This window comes from Pelodiscus sinensis, chromosome 1 (assembly GCF_052426305.1).
Source record: "Pelodiscus sinensis isolate ZL-2025 chromosome 1, ASM5242630v1, whole genome shotgun sequence".
In the NCBI taxonomy this organism is placed as follows: Eukaryota; Metazoa; Chordata; order Testudines; family Trionychidae; genus Pelodiscus; species Pelodiscus sinensis.
This window is the reverse complement of record NC_143052.1, coordinates 241,341,579-241,365,478: the sequence shown is the minus strand read 5'-3', so window position 1 is coordinate 241,365,478 and position 23,900 is coordinate 241,341,579. Positions and strand designations below refer to the sequence as shown.

General features: G+C 39.8%; 1 protein-coding gene across 2 annotated transcripts in view; it reads right to left on the bottom strand.

The window, feature by feature from the left end:
- RASA3 (RAS p21 protein activator 3) overlaps window positions 1-23,900 on the bottom strand; it is a 173,520-nt gene that overhangs the window by 141,057 nt on the left and 8,563 nt on the right. The window contains exon 1 of one of the 2 annotated variants that reach the window (XM_075918255.2): window positions 22,611-23,133. The exons of the other annotated variant lie outside the window; for it this stretch is intronic. The gene's annotated coding sequence lies outside the window, so the exon portion shown is untranslated. Of the gene's footprint in view, window positions 1-22,610; window positions 23,134-23,900 lie in introns of those variants that run through there. 2 annotated transcript variants of the gene reach the window in all.

Below are 23,900 nucleotides of genomic sequence, written 5' to 3'. Positions count from 1 at the left end.
CAAAAATGTCTGAGGAGATTTTCTGCCTCCATCTGTATAGACACAACGTACTAGGACCAGATACTGAATAGAGATCAACTAGAAGACTTATCAAGTTCCATGAACATGACAGGATTCAGCAGGGATCACTGGATAGTGAAACCTGATGCAGGAATGTTGGCACAAAGTTAAAAAAAATGCACCAGCACAAGAGCTTATTTAAAGGCTAGTGGAATGTAATTTACTCATTGAATCTGAGGTGGCCCCATAACACCATACCTACCAGAGTTGAGTTTGCTTTTGTATTATTTATAGAAAAAAAAATACAGGATGTAACAAGCCAGCTAGAGAATAAACTACACATATGTTAAACAACTGCCAAACTGCATTGCTGATTTTTTTGTGTCTTCCCATTCCTCATAAAATGAAATATAGCTGCATATCTAGGGGAACTCTGACATCTAAATTTAGCCAAGGAATACAATATAAATAGCTAAATTGAACATTTAAAGTTTATTTTCAAATTCCAGTTTAGCAATTTAAAGGGGCTTTAATCAAAATGTAACTAGGAATATTTTATTCCCAACATTATCTATGGATAACAGAAAATCATTATTTCTAACTTCTTATCAGCTTACATATTCATCATCTTAATGCTGCTAATCCTCAGTACCAATGGGTGAAAGACAGCTATGATATTAAGGAAAAGAAGAAATATGGGATAGTCAGTGTTCTCTCTCACACTCACACCCCGCAGATTAAACAAACCATTGAAAGTAAAAACTCAAAAAAAAATGAATATTAAGTTAATACTTAGCTTTTAGATACCCAAGAACAATTATCAAGATGCAACTATCATCTCCTTTCTACACGAGAGAAACACAAGTACAGAGGGGAATGTCAGTGGTTAAGGTTAGAGCTCATGATACCATCTACATGTTTTGGGAGTCTATAAAATGCTACCAGACTATTTGTTGTTTTTTAAGTTTATAGTGGTTAGGAGGTTAGTCTGGGACATAGGCATAGGTGCTGGAATGCACAGTATGGCTTGAAGTGGTTTCCATTATACACAGGCTTCACAGTTTGGTTCAATGGATCTCAAATGTTCAAATAGTTCTAGCAACCTCTTGATAATGGAGACCTAGATTCAATTCTCTGCTCAATCACTGACTTTAAATGACTGGCCCATCGTTAAACAGGGTGTGTCTGACTCAGTTACCTATCTGCAAAATGAGAATAGAACTTCCCCATCTCAGAGGTGTTGTGAGGATGAATACTGTACATCAAGACTGTAAGAAGCTCGGATGCTACATTAATAGGGGTCATGTAAGACAGACAGGTGAAACGATCTGCCCAAGCTCACACAACAGGTGAGTGGCTGAGACAAGAACAAAAGCCAGATTTCCTGAGTTTCAATTCAGTGCCTATCCATTGGACTAACTCAATGTCTTGAGAAAAGTGGTTTTTAACTCTCAATTTTTCATTTGTGTTAACAATATTTTGTCTTGAGTTGTTCGCACACAACTTACAAGAATCCATCTTTCAACTAAGTCCAATAACCCAGTTTTGAAAGCAATTGCATAAACCAGGCAAAAATTGAGACTTGTGCCGTCACATTAGTTCATTAGCACGTCACAGTATCAGTTTTAATCAAAAGCCCCTCTCTCCTATTGTGTCAATAGTCATCATAATCATTAGGCACTTGGATTAAATACATCCAAATACAGAAGTCAGACTTCTCCAAATTACTGAATCAAAAATCCAAGTTATGCTCCTGGTTCCTAAGGGTATGAGATGTGTTTTAGAGAAAGAGTGCATATTCTTCATGAATGCTACATATTACCTTTCCTAAAATAGGCAAATTTGGGACCTAAAAATATTGAATGTCTCTTCAATCATCATCCAAGAAAAGCCCACTAATTCTCAGTACAAATAATGGGCTCTCTTACCGGAATTACAAATAAGCACATGATCCCTGTTTGGGGACTATTAAAACTCTGATACTGCTCGTGGCAAAAACGTGGATCCTATAAGAAAGAGAGAATCCCCATATTTGCCATGCTAATCAGCACGTGGGCCAAAATTCTTTTTCACGCTCTCAATTATTTCATACCTGGTCTAAGTAATTTGAATTTTTTAGTTTGGGGTGTACCAGGGATTGAATAAGGATTTTGTTTTGATTTATTAAATTTACACTACTAACACTAAAGAGTCAATATATTAGTTTCTAAATGATCCAATTGTTTCCAGCTCAGCAAGTCTGAGAATGTTGATGCAAACTTGTGAGAAGTCTTATGATTCAACAGAGTACAGCAGTTTCAAAACCATGATTAAGAGGAATAGAATTGTTCTACATTGCACAGCCATATGGCTCGGTTTGGGAATATTCTTCCCAAATGCATAACTAAATGTCAAACAAGTGTTAGAATTTCAAAGCCTCTTTCTAGGCTCATTTGTATCAGCTACAAAATGTCTAGGTTGTCTTATATGAGTTACCCATCCATTTTGAAGTGAGTTGATGAGAATCCCCCTTCAAAGTTTTCAGTTTTGCCACTGGCATAGTAGTTCGATTGATCTGAGAAACCAAAGGCAGTGTATTATCTCTGATCATGAGCTCCTGATACGGTGAATGACACCTGAATAAGAAATACAAGAGAAATATTTCTGATGCACAGCTGGAGAAAGACACCAGAAGAACAGTCATCATTAAATAAGATATTGTAGTAGTGCAATAGTAACTTCCTATTATATGGTCTCACATTCTAAAAATTGTGCCTTATGAATAGGATGCGCCCAAGAATCGATGCTCAGGATGTAGTCAATGGCTCTACTTCCTCTCCAAACTTGTAGTGATGTTTTTTTCTTCTCTTCTATTATCAAGAGTCCACCAATCCTGCAATCTCTCTCTCTCTCTCTCTCTCTACACAGATTAAAGAAAATTATTTACAGAATTTATCACCACATCATTCCCAAACCACTTTTAAAGTCTTTCCTCCTAAATCTGGTCTGCCTTTATCAGGCTATGGATCCAAAGATCACATCATGTCAAGAGAGCATCCTCTGGCATATTTTATTGGCAATGGCTACACTACAGCATATGTGAATTAGCCACCCTTACTTGACATAATTTATGCCAATTTAACCACAACTATGGACAGTGCTCCTACTGACATGACATTACTACTGTTTGCAGGAGTTGGAGTAATTATGCCTCTGGGACAGCTCCTTCCTGTTGGCTTAAAGCAACTACACGAGGGCGTTTACATCTCAGCAGCATCATTGTAAGCTCTGTAATGTAACCTCTTCTGGCTCAAGTATCATCAAAAGACAGGAAGAGATACACTGCTACTACAGATTCTATGCCTGTCCCTTTTTGTAACAAAGCCCTGCACAAAAAACTATCCCTGTTTTCTTGTTCTCTGTACAGAAGACACCTGTTTAAAAATAATCATATTTAAAGTTACCAGGTTTTAACTGCTACAGCAACATAATGATTCACTTACGAAAACACAAAATAAAATACTATAAAGATTGGTTTTCAGATTGAGTTTATTCATCAAAATAAAGTATCACAATACTAAAGCTAGTAATGGAAATATAGTGTTTGGTAAAAGACTTCTAATTTAAATTATAAAAATTAGATAAATCCCTTGATAGTACAAAAAAAGAGAGAGATTCAATCTTGTCCAACTTTAGCTGGATTAGGCTCCAATTTTTCCCTCCAGAAGTGGACTGTTGGCAGAGGAGAGAATCAAAATAAATGGTAAATAAAGCATCAATAACCTGTGGTGTGATTTCTTAAATACATTTTCAAACAGTGACTAATTTGACCTTCCTGACAGAGGAGCATCACATGAATCTTGGCCTAAGGAGCAAGTTAACCAAGAAAGAATGACTCATGTTACTATGCATTCAACGTGACAAGGACCAAATGTTATACTATGCTACTTCACAACCATTCTACTATTTATCTAAAAGAAAGAGTTTAGTCTTCCCTCTCAATCTCTAACATAGATTACATAAAATCAGGGCACATCAGTGCCATAGAAAGTATAACAAATGATAGAGTCCTCTGATTGCAGGAATGTTGTACAAATGCAAATATTAAGGTTTCAGATACTACAAATAGCATAGGATCAGTAATTGGTTCAAGTGGCACAATGCATTCTAAAATTTAAAGTATCATTGATATCACAGAAAGGTTGAGATTTCAGTATGATTTTAAGTCCAAAATTTAAGATTTTAATTACTTCTAGAAACATTCTTTGTGACTTTCCACGAGACAGTTCATTCATACATTTCCTTGTAGTGTTTACAATCCATGTGTGGCAGCACTGGTTTTTGTGCACAAAAAACCCAAAGTATGCACAGTTTGGAAAAAGAAAATAGATCAAAGTGTTTATGTAGAAGGGCTACATAAATGTTGAAAAATTAGTTTTAAAATTTTTAGTTTTAATAATGTCATTTCATTTACATGTGGAAAATTAGCATTTAATTAATGTTTATACAGCACTTCAGACATGCAAAACCATGCACGTACTTACATTACCAGTAACATGTCAGAGAATTCAAAGATATTCTTAAGGGGATCATTTGCAATTGCTGTGAAAACCAGATATATTGTTTTCAAATTAATTAATTCATTTCATATGTACATATTTACATCCATATAGAACTTAATACAATGGGGCCTTTAGTCTATACTGCAATAACAGCAAGCCAATAGTTACTGTATAAGAAGAATCTCTGTGTAGAAAAGCTTTGCCTGCATGCATGTCCATATGCATGCAGCTGACTGCTGGATTAGGGCCTAAAAGGTAAGACACATGATTGGTGTGCGATGGGAACAAACGTACTAGCAGAGGTCAGAACGATGGCGGGATTAAAATGACAAGCCTTTTCTAAAAAAAGTGAACATTAATTTTAGTAAGTTTTAACGTTACATCTTTAATACTGAAATATGGCTTACCATGCCTATTTCCATTAAACATTTTCCTTCTAGTAATATATAAAACCTGGTCCTTCCTCATTTTACTGATTAGAGACAGTCTACAATCCGCTGTTATTCTAGCTGTAGCATGTCAAGTATTCAAGTAGTCCAGAAACAACTTAACAGGTTGTTTAATTGTGAAGAGAGTGAATTTGTCAAAGTGACAAAATGAGTCACCATTCTTCTTGTCAGATTTCCGTAACAAGTGTGTTCAGGTGTACAAAGATTTTATTCAATCAATATAAGTGCTGCAACTGCATGCATCACCAGTAGTAAAACTTATTTAGGCTAAAAATATACTTGTACAACCCCCAATTGCTTTTAAATTATTTCCTGACACACCAGTGTGAATTCACTGCTTGCCAAGGATTTGCACAAGTGGAGCAGCACAGGAAAAAGATTCTGTAATATCATACATGTTGCAACAGAATCACTGCGCATTCAATTTCAGCTCTTCTTGTTCTTAAAATCTGAAATCAGGAAACTGGACCTTGAGTAAAAAGTACCATTTTTACTGTAGATTTCATTAAGTTTTAAGATGCCAGATTCAAATAAATGCATGTTTTAGTTAGTTAAAAGGTAACCGTGGCAAAAGTAGTCTAACTGGCAGAAAAGGCTATATAATGCCTTTACTGGAAAATCATCAGGATGGTAGTCCATTCAGCTTCATCATCAATTAGATTCCCCACTCCATTCTCTGCATTAGTTAGAAAACACACACCAAAATAAGAACATTAAAATCCATTCTGATCATTAAATTATGTTCTTAAACTCTTACATTGGCTTCTTGTCTCTGTGCCAGAAGGCTGATCTTTTGGTTAAAAGTCTGGGTTCTATTCCCAGGTTTGACGCACACTTTAGCTGCACACAAAACCCTTAACCTCTGTGCCTCAGTTTCTCAAAGGAATGCTGAGAAGAATGTTTGGAAAGTGTTTTCAATTCTTTTGATGTGAAGCATGATTGACGTATGATCATCGTGCTCAAAACAGCCCTGCTGCAGGGAGTCCCTCACACATGCAATCATTGTGACTCATACTTTGTGACGAGATCCACTGCCATGCAGACCACGCAGATCAATATTCCATTTGCTAGGTCTTGGGCTGAGGATGGAGCAGTAATCAAAGCAGTATTCCTACCTAGCTACCAGGCAGAGGAAGAATAAGTCATTCAGAACCCATACAGACACCATGGAATAAAAGGAGATGAGAAATCCCTAACTCTTATAACAAAGAGAGATAAGGAAGAAAGTCCATTCTCTTCAGCAGCTAGGAGGGGTCCAGAGCTAATTGTGAGTAGTGCCATAAACATACACTGCTATTACTTAACGTATTAAAAAAAGATTGCTACCCCCAAAGAGTTTATACCATAAAGAAAATCACTTCTATGACTGGCACTGCACTCTCTCAAGCCCAAAGAAGTCAGCATAAGGTGGTTTCATGAAACATGCTAATTTTAAGGAAGAAATTAAGCCCATTGTGTACGGGAAGCAGAGGCTCCCCTCAAGCATGTGGCATCAAAGCTACATGGGGAGAGGACAAGCTTGGGAGAGACTGGGGGAGCAGCTGGGGAGAAAATATAGAGGCACACAGGATCAGAGGTGCAGGATGAAATGGGAGCAGATAAGCTAATAGCATTTTCCTGCTCCATCTGGTGCTCTCATCAGCAGGAGCAGGGGGATTAAAAAAAATGAAGCAGCTGATCCCACTTCTATCAGCCACAATGGAGCTACTTTCTTTGGCAGATTAACATTTAATATTTAACATTTTAAGAGTTTTAGAATTTGGGAGAATTCAATAAGCTACGCATTGAATGTATAGCATGTGTGTCAGCCAGCTATCATACTACAAACTCTCACCTCTGATGTGCCAAAGCACTCCTTGCTTGTACCTCCTTGCCTCTCTGTACACAGTCTGTACATACTGGTCAATAAGAATTCTATGACAAAGTGTCATTTATTAAATCAGAAGCCAGATATGAGATCCAAAACATTTGGGATTCAAATGTTAAACATTCAGCTAGGGAAATGTCTTCCTTCTGATTTTTCTTCACACATCCAGTATCTCAAGTTACTAAACTTTGTTTCTTCTGAGTCCCTTCTTTTTAAGTTCCAGGGATACCCAATCCTGTAATGACTATACTATCTGGAATTCAGAAGTGAAACATAGGATATTTGATTTAATGTGGGAAGTCAGAGGCCTGTTTAGCTAAAGGGATTTTCTAGAAGACAAGTAAAAATAGCTCTCTGAAAAAGGGACATCAATTTACATGCCAAATTTCAGGGGGAGGGGAATGGTGATTAAACCCACTATTATTCATCTCTAGAGTTTGTTCTCTCTTCATTTAACAGTAATTTGTGCATAGTCAGTTTCTCTTAATACATGGAATAACTTGCAAGATTGGGTTGTTGTTGGGGGTGGGGGTATGCTAGCAAAAAAGAAATGTTCTTTTAACAGGAAAATGATTGTGAAATCTCAAAAATTGGCAGGGGTCTCAAGGCAGGTACTTGACATGAAACTAGTTTTTAAATACTGACTAGATTCCAACCTGACGTCTTAAAATAATTCAAAAATACAACATTCACTCAGTTCCACACAACATAAATTAGAAGGGGAGGTTTCTCAGTAAGAAAGGAATTCACTATTGCTAGTTTCCAGTATATATAATTCAAACTGTAATTTGTAACATTTATGACATGCACACCCAAAGAGATTGCAATATAGCTTCTTTAAGGAGGCTCACTAAATATAGGTTCAGACAAGAAAGTCTCTAATCTGTATATGTTATACAGCAATAAAAAAAAACCACTCTAGTCACCACAAATTTCCCCATGGTACCATCTGACCACATGAAATATCCTGGAAAACAAAGTCCACAATCAGCCCTTTGTCATTCCAAAGCATTACAGTCCCAAAAATGGAAAATGAATTCCAAATATGTCCTTACAGATGGGGCAGCGCATGCTAAACATGGAAATACCAACATAGTGTTTATGATGTGGTACCATTGTTGAATTTATTCTGCTGTATAGTTTCTATGCATTCCTTGGAAATGTAAGCTTCTCTCAAGCAGGGATTCACTCACTAACACATATCCAAGATCATGATACATTGACCTGTCAGGTTTTATTAAAATGCTAGATTGGGATTATTTACAACAGCTGTTGACAGTCTTCAGACTAGAAGGAAACAGATGGTAGTGTAATAAGAGGTAGCCAAATTTCAAAAACCTGAAACCCAGAATACAAAGCTAGCATTACCAGGCTTGTACAATGTCTTTCTTGTCATGGCATCTCAAAATGGGGTACTAGAAAGTGTTATTACTCTACTGGCCACGTATGTTGCATGCAACAACTCAATGTTACAACTTCAAAAGAGAGAAAGCATCAATTGTAGAACAAAGTATAACTATCAAAGTTGCATTGTATAGGTAAAGAATCCTCAACTATAACAATTTGCAGAAACGTAATGAAAAATATATTGTGTTACACTAGAGGCAATCCACTTAGAACATAAATCATCACCTCTGCGTCAGACAGGTACCCGGAATGAAATCTGGGAGTGTTTTTGGAAGCGGCAGGAAGATCATTTAGCCACAGGCTACGTCTACACTAGCATGATTTTCCAAAAATGCTTTTAACGGAAAAGTTTTCCGTTAAAAGCATTTTCGGAAAAGCACATCTAGATTGGCAGGATGCTTTTCCGCAAAAGCACTTTTTGCGGAAAAGCGTCCGTGGCCAATCTAGACACGGTTTTCCGCAAAAAAGCCCTGATCGTCATTTTCGCGATCGGGGCTTTTTTGCAGAAAACAGTACTGTGCTGTTTACACGGGCCCTCTTGCGCAAATGATTTGTGCAAGAGGGCTTTTGCCCGAGCGGGAGCAGCACAGTATTTCCACAAGAACACTGACGATCTTACATGAGATCGTAAGTGTTCTTGCGGAAATTCAAACGGCCAATGTAGACAGCTGGCAAGTTTTTCTGCAAAATCATTTGATTTTACGGAAAAACTTGCCAGTCTAGACATAGCCACAGATGTTAAGACCTTTGGTGCAATTTTTGACTTATCAGCACCTTCAAAACATACAAACTGTGTATTCTTTGCTACTTTAGTAATCATGATTACAGACCTATGACAACAACAGGAAACCATTTTTTAATTATTCCCCCCAAAATGCTGACTCCTAAATTACTAGGGTAGCCAGGTGTCCGGTTTTGAACCAGACAGTCCGGTATTTGAGCTTTCTGTTTGGGAAACAAATTGAAAAAATATAAATGAAAAAATATAAATGTCCGGTATTTTCTAAATAAGATGTAATGTAGATTGTGATGTAATGTCAAGTGTGTCCAGTATTTTTGTTGAAACCATCTGGCAACCCTATAAGTTACATATTTATTCTCCTTTCCATACCTATGGGTGGATACATAACAAAATCCTTATAATCAGGTAAAATGTTTTATGTGCATTCTGTTCTTAAAAACAAACTTTGTAAAGAAGTTCATGAAGGGTCTCCTTTACGTATAATAATAATGAAGAAACACTTTGTTGAAATTCTTAACTTAAACACAATATTACACAAACTTCTCAGCAAGATGACAAGGTCTTGAAAGACAGTTATATTCAATTAGCATTACTGCTCCGGACCTATAAAAGGAACAGACTAAATTAGAGTAAACAGAAATTTTAGGATGAGAATGTAAACCATGTGTACAACCACACAGTTCAAAGATAGAAAGGACACCACTGATTTGCCCTAAATTTCAGGTTACTATTTGCATACAGTGCTTATAGAAGTACGCGACACACTGATCCTCATATTCCTGCTAATCCAGAGTTCCAGTCTCTCCAGTGCAGCTTGTAGTATCATGTTAAATTGGAAAATGGAGTACTTGTTATTTTCTCCTACTCTTTGTTTAGTCAGTGTACACTGCAATGTAACTGTCACAAATTTCTAGCAAGTGCCTTCTTCTGACCACCCACCAGGACTGCTGAGAGGGGAATTTGAGCCTCTGTGCTCTGGGTCCCGAGGCTGTTTCAGGAGCATACAGATCACACACAATTACCAAACACAATTCTCTCACTAGCTCACCTTCCTTTGAGTGTCGTCATAGGATCAACTATGTTCTGTCAGGAAGGCAGAAAGGCAAGGTCCTCGGCCTTCTGGCCTTTCTCATGTTAAATCTGATGTAAAGTGGCTCCACCTCCCAATGAGTCCCTTATAGACTCCTGACTCAGTCACCTTCTCTTTTCTTCCCGGTAACTCCAATGCTTTCAAACCTCACTCCTTTCAACAAACCCTTTGCCCTCACATGTTTTACTTTGAATAGATAATGGCTGGTTACTCGCCATTGTCTCTGGCCTACATGGCACAACACTGCTAGTCTGTAGTGAATCCACACACATTCAAGCTTTCCATGATATGGTAATTTCATGATACAATTTCATAAAATCGCCTACAATTCAGACAGAGGGATCACCCAATTTGTCACAGTAGCTTGTGACTGTTCAAGTGAATTCCTGTAAGCATGAGGACAGAAAGCAGCACAAAAAGATTCAACATATTTTGAAAACACATACTACCCCAATTTTTATTTCCTTTTCCCATTATAATAAAGCATTTTATGTTGGCAACTGTATCTCTTTTTAAAAATGAAAGCGTATACATCAGATTGGCCAGAGGCTAGTTTTATTTATCAGGGACAAAAACAATAGAACAATAGAATTTGTGCCAATTCATTCTCCATATACCTAAACACACACACTAGCCATGACAGAATGATCATACCCACTCATATTTAGAGATATGAGAGAGGGAGCCCTGAAATCATAAGAGATACTTTTCTCAGTGGTACCTAAATACGCAGTCTTGATGGCTCTATCATTTATTCTTGGATCTGGACTCCTGTCATATGAAGAAGTAAACTGTACCCACGAAAGCTCATGATACCATCTACATGTTTTTTTAGTCTTTAAGGTGCTACTAGTCTATTGGGGTATGTCTAGACTGCATTCCTCTGTCGGCAGAGAGATGCAGATTAGGCAGGTTGACATTGCAAATGAGGCAGGGATTTAAATATCCTGCAACTAATTTGCATAAAAATGGCCACCACGTTTTGCCGACTCAGCACTGTCGTCAAAAAGCAGCAGTCTAGAGGGGGATCTGTCAAGAAAGAAAGCCCCTTATGCAGGAGGCATAAGGGATCTGTCGAAAAAGGCTTTCTTTCTCGACAGACCCCTCTCTAGACTGCCACTTTTTGCAGACAAAGTGCTGAGTCAGCAAAATGCGGAGGCCATTTTTATGCAAATTAGGCACGGGATATTTAAACCCCTGACTCATTTGCAATGTCGACCTGCCTAATCTGCATCCCTCTGCCAACAGAGGGATGCAGTCTAGACATATCCTTGTTGTTTAAGTTTTACCAAAACCCAAGTCATTTAATGTAAAAGCTAAAATTATGGTTTTCTGACATTTCCCTATTAGCAAAAATATATTTGTGGGTTATGTTGAAAAGGAGGATGCAGAGGTGAAAAGTGTCCACTCCAAAATTTGTCATGCTTGAAATTCATCTTTCTCCCCACAATCAAAACAAAAGCTTTCATTAACATGAGAGCAGGAGAATCTATCTTATCTGATCACAGCAGTGTGCAGCCATCTAGCTAATATATGCTGAAATTCACAGCCTTCTCATACAGCTGTAACTAATTAAAAATTGTGAGGGGGCCATAACTGAGGATGGACTGTTTGTTTATATATATATATATATATATATATACACACACACACACACACACACACACACAATCCCCTCTCTCTCCCCCCAGAGGAAATTAAGTCATTTAACTTAAGTAGAACAAACAAGTCATAACAAAAACATTACGGAAAATGGCATTCATCAGGTTAGTAAAAGCCACGAACTACTCCATGTCATCTCTTACGATATCCAATTCTTCACCCATTATAATTACATTTTCTCCTCCCATGAGTAACAGTGTACTAATCTAAGTACATGTTTGGCAGATCAAACATGTTTTTTGCTATATTCTTTCCCCAATTAATAAGCAAAACTGCATATGACTACAGTACTTTAAAAACAAACATTCAGGTTTTTCTCTATACAAAATTATTAATTCTCTGCATTTTAGCCCCTGTTAATACAACTCAATATATAAATTACAACTATCTGCTACTAAATAGTGTATATGTCCTGCCATATTAAACACTTGTCCCAATTCAGATCATGGATTAAGAGCTGCACTGACCGCAGATTAATTAAAATTATTTTCTGGAGTTTGCTGTCAATACAGCTACCTCATCTTATTTTAAAATTCCTCTACAAGGGTGTTTTTATAAAGAGTTTCTCTGCTGCCCAGTTAATGTTTAGAAGGGCACAAGGGAATAACTAAAATAAGTATCAAATTTTCAGTCATGTGACTTTCAATTTGACAGGGTATCCAAGGGGATGGTGTCTCTCTGCTGTTTATGTTGATGGTTACATTTAGAATTCAGTTGTAGATAAAAGGATTTTTATCCTTTTCCGTAGTGTACTCAGACTATGTTTGGTGCTAATAATCCTTCAAAGCATAATAAGTACTAAAATAACCAACGGAGTCTCAGAGATACTCATGCTTTTCTGGCTGTGCATCAAGAAGGACAACATGAATCACCACTTCCTCTGTTTATGGCAAGTGAACATTAAAATAACTCAAGCATTCCAATTTATCTTCTAGTAGTTTTGCCCTGAAATATAGGGAACATTTTCTGCTCTTGCCACATGTTGACCATTGTGACCAAGTTAGGAAACTACAGTGCAAACATGTGGACACTTGACAGAGAAGTATACCATGAAGATAACAACAGCTACCTTGCTAACCACAGTAAAACCATGTGGACAATTGTGCTTTTCTACCCAAAAATGTTTTAGAGCTCTTCTGTGAAGCATTGGCCACCATAAGTGTGCCAGCTTCTCTTTCACCAATAGAATTTGATCCAGAGATATGACCTCAACCACCTTGCCTGTAAGACTTCTCTCACATTAGCACTAGTGTAACACAGCACCTTTTGTTTTAGTTTATACAGCCAATGGGATTATTTGTTTACATACTGAGAAAAGGGATAAACCCCTTTTCATTTAAGACAGTTTACTTATCTCGATACCCAGAGGAGATCACATTAGTATAGGGACACACAAAACATGGTCCATGGGCTGGATCTGGCCACCACCTGCCAGAACCCTCAGGTAGACTCTCTGCAGCCTCAGGCAGCTCAATGTGGCTGGCTGCTGGGGCCATGTGCCTTAGGTGCCATGCACCCCTAGCAGGAATGGGGGGGGGGAGGTTTTGTGCACTGTACCCAGACCTAGCACAATCATTGCAGCTGGGGGCAGCCATGATTGGGCTGGGAGCAGAAGCAGTGCACAAAAGCTCCCCCACCCTGCATGTGTCACAAAAGAGGCACATGGCCCCAGCAGCCAGCTGCTCTGAGCAGTCTGGAAATGCAGCAGGTAGGGGAGCTGCCTAAAGGTCCCACTAGGTTGGATAGCTGGGAGCACCTCTCAGCCCCTCTGTACCTCAATTCCCTGGCTTAGGTCCCCACCCAAACCTTCTGCACCCCTCTCCCTCAGGTCACAACTCCCTCCCCAACCCTGCACCCCCTGCTGTACCCACTTCTGAACTTCTTACCACTCCCCCAGATCAGAACCCTCTCCTGCACTCACATGCCCTCTCAGACCCTCCATCTCAATCTAGTGCCCCAAGTCAAAACCCCCTCCTCACCCAAACTTCCTCTCAGATCCTACAACCTCTCCTGTACTCCCAATCTCCTACCCCTGTCTCTCTCTTGCACCCTACCTCCATAGAAAACTGCATCCCTTGACTACTTTCCAAAATCTTGGTGTGGCCCTCCATTAAAAATTATTGCCCACACCTGCATTAGTGGTGCAAAAATTTAAATTAGCCGTTTAAAGAAAATGACCCAAAATAATCCAATTCTAGTATTCAGTGACAGATGTGTATGTTTTGTTTTTACACAAATAGAGATGTCTGTGGAAAGGATAAAGATGAGTAGGAAGTAGTAAAATGTAGAGAAGTCTCTTCTTCCCCAACTTCCTTACACGTCTTACCAAATAATTCCATTCTTTGGTAAAACCTTTTTCTAATATTAGGTATATCATTGTGGTTATCTAAAATGAAGCATTTGTTACCAATAGAAGGTGTAAACTATGAGCAGAACACAAAGAAGATTTCTATAAAAAATATTACAATGTAACAAAACTAGAAGATTATGGGAAGGAAACAGCCACTTGACCAGATAAACATGTTTAAGCTTCTCTCCACTTCTTCCTCTATGATGTATCTTTCAGACAGTCCAAATAAAGGTTTTTAATCTAATTCATTTATGCTGCAGTGCAGGGGCTCTAGCAGTATCTTACGTGACTAGTAGAAAAACTATTTATTAACAAAATTGTTTTCTGGAACTGATAGTCTGAGCCTTGTTTTGCACCTCTAAGCAGCCCAGTTTAATGTCAGATTCTCTGCCATATTCTTTACAGCATAATTTTGAAAATATTTTCAGCTAATTGCTTTTATTCCTTATATCCCTACTTAATCTCACTACTAATTAGCCTGTGATCTCACACAAGCAAGCACAGTCACATCACAAATATTCTGCAACGCTTGCTGTTGTGCAATAGTGATCTACAGCATACATGCCAAAGATTATTTTTTTAAATGCACATAATAGTTGGTGGTAGAATCTCTCATCAGAATAGAGCCATTATTCAGAACAAACTACAAATTCTTCAGTATTTTGTGGGACTGGATCTTCCAAATTGCTCAGTTCAGACCAGAATTTTTAAACAACATTAAGTTATATTTCACCCTACCCACACCAGGAATGTTACATTGTTAACAACTGCTTCCTCTAGCTTTTTCCCAAATGAGGATTTAAGGATCTAACACTATGAGGAGTAAATTCTAGCTGTGTTCCCTCAAATTCAATCCCATTTGCCATGTTGAACTGACTTTTTAGGCGTAAGTATTTGTTTGGCCTGTTCAAATCTCTCTACTACTCTTTCATTTTAAAATGATATATTGCTTCAGTCATTTTATAAATTACATGCATGTGCTATTGTACATATTGAGAGCGGAAAAGAGTAAGCCTTCAAATTTGGGGATGGCAGATTATTTTAGAGCATTTTCTTCAAATTCTGAACTACCATTAATTAAATTCATTACTCAGATGCAGTATGGCACATGGAAAAGGATATAAGTTAGAAGTGGGAATGCAGAGCTCCTATCAGAGGCTGTGTACCTGACTGCAGGTCACTTCTCCATGCCTCCTTTTTCCCACACTGTCTTGTCACAAACCAATTCTACAAGCCAAATATACAGAGCGGCATTGGAATTACAATTCATCCACAAATTCAATTCTCACACTGATGACCTCCTCAATCGAGATAATGGATAGCTGGGACATTATCAACCTAACATTCAATGAAGGTGCCAACAGCTCTTTGTCTCTGTAGATTCTTGCATTAATACCCTTCCTATCCAATTGCTATCCTATGATCAGGGCTCGCCAGCCGCGCTTTCCAGCGATCTGCGCATGAGCAGATCGCCTGCAACCCAGAAGAGCCGGGTTCGATCTACTTGCCACAGGTGAGTAGATTGCATTATTGTCGAGCCCTGCCTATGATCTTTATCTGCTTCTTTTAACTACCCAATCTTTAGGTGCTTATAAATTACCAGTTATGCCTACTTGTTTTTCCCTTTGATATTTTTATACTCTCTGCTCCTTGTTTCCTGCCCCTTTCCTTTTTTCCCTCCTTCCACCGTATTTATTTTGGGTCTGCACATCCTAAACTCAAAACTCCAGTCATCTGAAGAAGTGGGGTGTGCCCATAGAAGCTCATGATACTATTTATTGTACATGTTTTTTTAGTCTATAAAGTGCTACCAGATCATTTGTTGTTTTCTAAGTTTATCCTGTACAGTACAGACTAACTCGGCTACTCCCTGAAGCTGTGAAAATAATGGTGATAAGAACTATTATTTGGGCATGTCTTTGCTTTTCAAAGAGCCAAGAAACCCAAAAGTGAGCAGGTTTCTCTCACACATCTTTGGCGTCTGTATGAGGCCCACTGGACACATGGGTTAGTCTCTAACATAAGATCATGGGAATTCTATGCATCCCCCTCTCCACACAAAATTACCCTCCTGAGCTGCTCCCATAAAGGCAACAGAAATAAGCTCAGGCAATCTCACTCTCTTAATAGAGTGAAATTAGTAATGCAGTGTCTCTGTTTCTCTAACAACTTCCTCTTGGTGGCTAGAGGAACACAACTGGCATACTGGGGAGAGAGAGTAGCAGAGAGGGGAAGAAGAATATGTGCATCAGATACACCAAAAAAATGGATTTGCAAGTGACAAAAAGAAGACAATAAAATAAAATGTTACAGAATGAAAACTAGGCACCAGAAGAACTTAAGTGGAGGGAGTAAAAGAAAGCCACACAAAATGCATGGGGAAAAAAAGGAGAAAGACACAAAAACACCAGAAAGGATTAATTTAAGGTAGGGTTTCCTTTTAACTCTCAACAGTCCACTTAACTATCAACATTAAATTAGGTAACCAAAAGCAAGTCACGAGTACCATGATCGACATATACCTCTGTCCTTGCTTCCCTTGCCTCCCCCCTCGCTTTCCCATTAAAAAGAGTTCTGAAATTGTGTGTCCTTTCAACTAAAAGTACTACAGAAGGTGAAATAAATCACTCCCAGCACAAAAGTGAAATTCGGCTGCTGTAACCTTCAGCAGGATGTATTTTATTGCCACAGTTACCGTGTTACATGACACTGTAGAACTATTCCCCACGGCTATAATGACACTTCTGCTTTTCATTAAAAAAAAATCATAGAAATGTAGGGCTGGGAGGAACCTAAAGATGTCATCAAATCCAGCCCCCTGTAAACATAGACCATCCCTGACAAGAGTGATGTAAAAAACTGTATAGTGGGGGTGCCATTTAACCAAGCTGCATATTGTGGGAACCACTTCAAGCCAGAGGGTATGGCAGCAACCCTAGTTCCATCATGCATGTCCCTAGCTGCTGTTTGTCCCAGCAGTTTTTAAAAACCTCCAATAACAGGGATTCCACAAGCTCTCTAGGAAGCCTATTGCAAAGCACAATTACCCTATAGTTAGAAATACTTGGGAGGTGCTAAAATATTATTTGATCACTGTGATTGTAAGCATCTAGATAGACATGGAGAGAATATTTCAAAAAGAGTTGCACATACCAAGGCTAAGTAAAAGGTTACATTTCAAATATAAAATGACCGAGAGCACTTTAGTAAGGTGACCTAGCCTATGGTGTTTATGTTTATGTAACCTAGAGGGCTGCTTCACTGCCTAATTAGATTGGAAAGTGAGATGGGACTGTCTTTATTATGGGTGCATACTTTGCCAAGCAAAATGCACTTGATGTCTGACTGGGGCTTGTAGGGGTTACTGCTATACTAAATGTACTACATACTGTCAGTTTGCAGAAGTGAGGGAATGGATGTTGCAACATGCAGCAATGTGAGAACACTCCACAAAAATGAAAGTCAGAGCAGAAAGGCTTGAAATTTGGTAGAATGGCCTTTTTGTCAAAGATCAGTCTTTTGGCGTTCTCATGAAAATATGCCTAAATCTGGCCAAGTTATAAGCCTTTTGGGGGAGAGAGGAGGATATGTAATTTGTACAAACTCAGCAATTTGCTAGAGCTTTGCAGCTTAATATCCCAAAGAACTTGTCCACACTGAGCATGTTTCAGCCTGAGAGTAAGCAGGAATTGCAATTCTTGGCTGCCCCTGCGGGGTCAGGAGCCTTGTATGAAGAAGCTGCCTGAACCAAAAGGAAGATAAGTATCTGGAAAAGTGAGGGAGAGGAGAGAGAGAAACTGAGCCAGGAGAAATCATTAAATGCTATTTTATTCCCTTAATCACTCTGTGCACCAATGGACCTGCTCTGGGAATTAATCATGATAGCGCATTACAGGAGATTTGTCTGCAGGACCTTATTTACCGCAAAGGTGAAAAGATGTGTAGTGAATGAGAAAGGGGTGGGGATGATAGGAAGAGAAAATGCTCTCCTGGTTAAGGCAGTTGAATTCTGTCCTGAAGAACTGAATTTTGCTCCTGCCTGTTGCTCAGAGCTCTATATGATACTGTATAAGTGACTTAAACTAAACTTTTCACAGTGTCACTAATGGTGTGTTCCTCGTTTTCTGAATTCCTAATTTGCAGAAGAACTGAGCAATCTCAAGTACAACTGAAGTCAACAGGAGCTGTGCTCTGAACACATAAAGGGCTATAAAGAGCTATATTTTCTGACAAATCAGGTAGTAGATGCCTCAAACTGGGGATACAAAATTAGTGGATTTTTTAAAAGTCAGTTTCTGTGCCTCATTCCCATTTTGCAGTGAGGAATTAATCTCGCTCCATCTCTCACAGGGAAAAAAAATACAATAAAAAGAGCCCTGCAAATCTGTGGATATCCACTTTATATCCATGGGTATCCATGTCAGTGGATGCGGGTACAAATTTTGTATCTGTGCAGAACTCTAGAAAAAAGGTCTGGGGCTACACACTGAACACTTAGAAGAAAAAGTATTGAAGAGGTGCTCAAATGAGCACCGCCCACACTGTGCACTGTTTAAGGTGTGTACTTTTTCTCTTGCTGAAAAAAGAAATTACATGATCCCATACTATCATAATGCACACAAAGTAGGGATGTAAAATACAAAAGGGTTAGCGAGTAAGTATCAGTGTTGCCATTGAGCTAAGGATGTTAAAATCTGGTTATCGGACTATTCATATAGTCAATTCAATTTGTATCAACTATACAATTAGTTGACAGGACAGCTCTGCAGAGTGGCAATGGGGATAGCTCCAGGAGCTGGCTCGAACTGGGACTGAGCAGCCACCTGCGCTGCCTCCGCATTTTAAATGAAGTAAGAGGTGCTGGGTAGACAATGTTGTCCATTAGAAAGCAGTGCATGTACATATGCACAGTAAAGCCATATATCCGTGGCATGGCAATTAGCTTCTAATACAGTGGTGGGGAACCTGTGGCCCATCATTATCCATGCGCAGAACTACCAGATTCTGCTGGTTTCCACCTAATTCATTTTCTTCCTATTGGTATTATTAAAGCAACTTGAACATAAAGCAAGGGCACATTAAATGAGGTGCATGCTGATTGCACACAATACTGACCATGAGAACTGTGCCCTCCCTCTGCATCTCCTCAAAAAGCTGCTTAGGGTCAATTGGCACATCCTGCAAATTATGGGCACATGAGCACAGTTAGCAAACTACCCTATCCCAGGAGACTATCTTGATTATGACAATCTTGCAACCCACTGAGATGGAGGGCCACTAATGCGGGCCACTTACTAGCCTCGGCTGCTTATTTCTACTCTAATCTACTGGACACCTTTGCCTAAGAGCAGAAAACAGCTCAATCACTGAAGCCAGTGCCATCTCCATACTATACCTAAATCTCATCATCATCGCCCCATGTCATTTTGATCAGGATTTTTATTTATTTAGAACAGTGTCCCAAGAATAACCTGCACCCATGCTTCCCTCCACCACCCCTGATAACTGAAGAATGTCACTTACCTACATTTAGGATTCTGAAATTGCATAACAGAACTTCTGTGTATGTTGCCAGGGAAAATAATTCCTATAACTCAAGGTTTTTTCATGTTACCACCATTAAATATAATATGACTGCTATATTGGCCTTTTAATGTAACCAGAGATATAACAGCAACATTAAAATTCAGAGAGAGATAAAGTTAAAAAGATAGCTGAAGTCAGCAGTTCTTGCTTTCCACAGACCCCATTTAGAGAAGTAGTGGCTCCCCTCCTCACTTCTATATGAAAAACTGCATTAAAAGAGACAGCTAAAAATAAAAATACTTCCCTAATACTGAGTTCTCCGTGCAAGCACTTGAGGTAGTTCTCACAGGGATATCACATAATTCAACATGAATAGGAGGGGGTGCTACTCTGTGAAGTTATGAACAGGTGTGGGGGAGGGGGCAGGAAGTGTTCACAAGGCACCTGCTATTAAGAGTTGTCCACACTACAAAAGTGTGAATATTGATGGGCGACGGGTTCCCAAAGTCAGCAGCTGAGTATGTAAGCATTCATAATAAACACACAGTATTCTTTATTAGATGTTTTTCCAGGAGAAACTAAAAGTATTACCAAAACGGAAGACCAACTTCTGGTCAATCAGAACAGCAAAAGTCTCAAGACTCTCTTGTGGGTGTTCTTTCTGTAACAAGGTAATTCACATGCTTGCATCCACTTTTCTAAGCTGAACATTGTTTCTGGATCACTCAGAGACTCACACAACCTATGCCTTCAGGCATGCTCACAAAAAAGAATGTTTAAAAATTAACTGTTCAAGGCTGTGCTCATGTTATTCTACACCTCAGCTACAATCTTTCCAAATTAGAACTCCAAAAAAACAACAGTAATAAGTAACATTCCACACTTTCTACAAAAACAGGGTTGAATTTCGTAACGGCACCCAGTGACTAAAGGGTTAACTAATATCTCCTGTACCTAGCCAAGTATTGGGTGGTCAGCGAACAACAATGCAGATAGGAATTTCAAACTGGAAAAAAGGGGTTTCTCTCACTTTTTTGTTTGAGCTGCAGAGCGGTTTCTATTGAGGGAGATGGGAGACACTTCATCCTCCAAGAATGGACTTCTTACAGTGTGTAAGTAGGGAAAAGTTTAGATAGTCCATCAGGATTTGTTGTTTTCCTTGTTTGGAGATTTGGAAATAATGTCTGAGCTGTTAATTGTGTTTTTTTCTTTTGTAACTAAGTCTTTTAGCCCAGGGAGTTTCCCTGAGTATCTATATCAATTGGTGGCTCTTTCCATGTAGCCACTTTACTATGCTTGCAACTGTAGTTTTGTTTTGATAATAAAGGATTGTTTTCTTGTTTTTTAATTAACTAGTATTGGTTGATTGTTGTGTCCTTAGGACTCAGGGCCTAGTTAAAAGAGCAGAGTCCATTATCTGTCTGTAGATTCCTTCTGTTTTTCCCCAAACTCCAAGCAAAACGGAGGTTGGGGCAGAGGGAGAGTTTTACTTTAGGGAGGAGATTTCCCAAGTGATCTCTTCCCTGATTTTCCTTGGAATTACTTGGGTGGCAGCGGATTCCCCAACATCTGGATACAGGCAGTCCCTGGGTTACGTACAAGATAGGGACTGTACGTTTGTTCTTAAGTTGAATCTGTATGTAAGTCGGAACTGGCATCCAGATTCAGCCGCTGCTGAAACTGACAAGCGGCTGACTACAGGAAGCCCAAGGCAGAGTTGCTCTGCCCCGGGCTTCCTGGAATCAGCCGCTGATCAGTTTCAACAGGCTGAATCTGGACACCAGTTCCGACTTACATACAGATTCAACTTAAGAACCCCAGGTGTCCCCAAGTCAGCTGCTGCTGAAACTGACCAGCGGCTGATTCCAGGAAGCCTGGGGCAGAGCAACTCTACCTCGGGCTTCCTGTAGTCAGCGCTGGTCAGTTTCAGCAGCGGCTGACTTGGGGACGCTTGGGGCAGAGCAGCTGGGGTGCTGCCAGGTTGGTCCAGTAGCACCCAGAGCGGCGCTGCGGGACCAACCAGCAGCGCCCCAGCTGCTCTACCACAGGCATCCGGAGAAAAGCCTGGTCTGCTGGGGGGGGGGGGGTGCGCCCCCCCCCCCCCCCCAGCAGACCAGGGAGACACGGGCGGCGGACCGAGACGTACCGCGGTCCCGCCGCAACTTTGCTCCGCGTCTCCCTAGTCTGCTGGGGGGGATGCCCCCCAGCAGACCAGGGAGACGCGGAGCAAAGCCGGGGAGCACGCGGGCAGCGGGACAGCCCAGATGCGCCGCGGCTGTCCCGCTGCCGGCGTCCTCCGCGGCTTTGCTCCGCGTCTCCGCTCCGCGTCCCCCTGGTCTGCTGGGGGGGACTTTCCCCCCCAGCAGACCAGGGAGACGGGGAGCAAAGCCTCAGAGGACGCCGGCAGTGGGACAGCCGCGGCGCGTCTGGGCTGTCCCGCTGCCCGCGTGCTCCGCGGCTTTGCTCCGCGTCTCCCTGGTCTGCTGGGGGGGGTTCCCCCCACAGCAGACCAGGGAGACGTGGAGCAGCTTTTCTCGCCCCGTAGGACGCGGGCGGCGGGACCATGGTGCATCTGGGCGTCCCGCTGCTCCCGTCCTCCGGGGCAAGAAAAACCCCGCTCGTAACTGCGGATCCGACATAAGTCGGATCCACGTAACTCGGGGACTGCCTGTATTAGGATTTTGGAGGGAAGTTTTTTCTTACCAGAGCGTGTAGTGGCAAGGTTTTGGAGTGCTCTTGCGGGCCCCCAACTTCTGCATTCATTGTGCTGCAGCAGATTCTGTTCTTTCCCTTTTCTGCTTCCCTCCTCAATACTCTATAAGCAGGTTGAACTATTGCCAGAGACTCAGCGAGGCCAACTTTGACTGGAATACTGAAACTGCACATTTTAGAAGTTAAGCAGTATAGTAAACTACACTGTAAAATACACACAAAAAATTGACCACCACTAAAAAAGTGTTATCTTTTAGTGCTTACCTTGTAAGCCTAGAGAAATACGCTTTCAGATTCCCACACTACAGCATTGAATGAAGCAGGAAATGATGAACAAAGAAAGGAATTTCATAGATTCCAGATGTACTCTAACACCAGCTGGGAAATACAAGCAAGAAATCAAACTAAAGGCTTGTGAAGGCCACCACTCTGTTTTTTGTTTTGTTTTTCTGGGGGGAGGGTGTTCTTGATTAAAAGTAAAGCAAGCTGTCAGAAGCATGGAAATATTAATGCTTTCAGAAATACTCTGATGTTGTACTACAACAGTCTATTCTTTCCTTTCTAATTCCACGTCAAAGAGGTACTTTAACACTTCCATAAGTCAGAGTCATTGCACAAGGAGCAGAATTAAGGTTGCAAAAGAAACCATGAATTTCACATTTCCTAATTTTCTACTGCTTGACATTGCAGCCTAAGCAGCATTTTAATGTTAGTTTTCTATATGTAAATGTCATCACCAGAAGCATATTTGAGAACACAGTATTGCAAATTGCCAATTTTTCTACATTTGAAAAATAAAAAGTGAAATTACTTCCCCCTAATGAAAATTACACACATTTGAGTACAAAAATAAAACCTATTTGGGTTATGTCCTTATTGAAAATGATAGTTACCATTATTTTCTTTAAAGACTAATGAAAAAAGATAGAATGTAGTGAGTGCTTGAGAAATAACAACTCATCACTGTATAGAAATCCAACCATTCACAAACTGTCACTGACAGACTAACACACTTGTATGTAGCATTTGTAACGAGGTTAGGAAGAGAACTCTTTCATGCGTTCCTGAAGCTCTGCTTGCTATTTATATAAAATTAATGTCTTGAATTCTGCATGTTCACTGTTTGAAAAAGGGACACTGCAAATATGCTATCAGCCCTTCTAATGCAGATTATCCTTCCAGACCAAATTTAACATCTTAATTGAGTAGCAAGCACAGTGACAGAAACCCAAGTATAGTCTTGACTTCAGCTCACCCTTTAATCCATTAATTGGTTAACCGGTTAAACATGATTATACAAGATTTTATATCCCGAGCCCGTACAATCAATGCATTTCTTTTTACCAACTGAAAATTTCTACTAATGTGACAGTTTCAGTCTTAACTATGAAGTTGTTTTTATAGGAAAAATGGTACTTCACATTTTAAGTTCAAATTCTTTTACTAGCATTCATGACAAAAGTGATGCCCAAAGTTACACCATTTACTTCTGAGTTTTTTTGCCCATGGTAACTATTTGGTAACCATTAACTTGGTAATCATCAACTAATCATT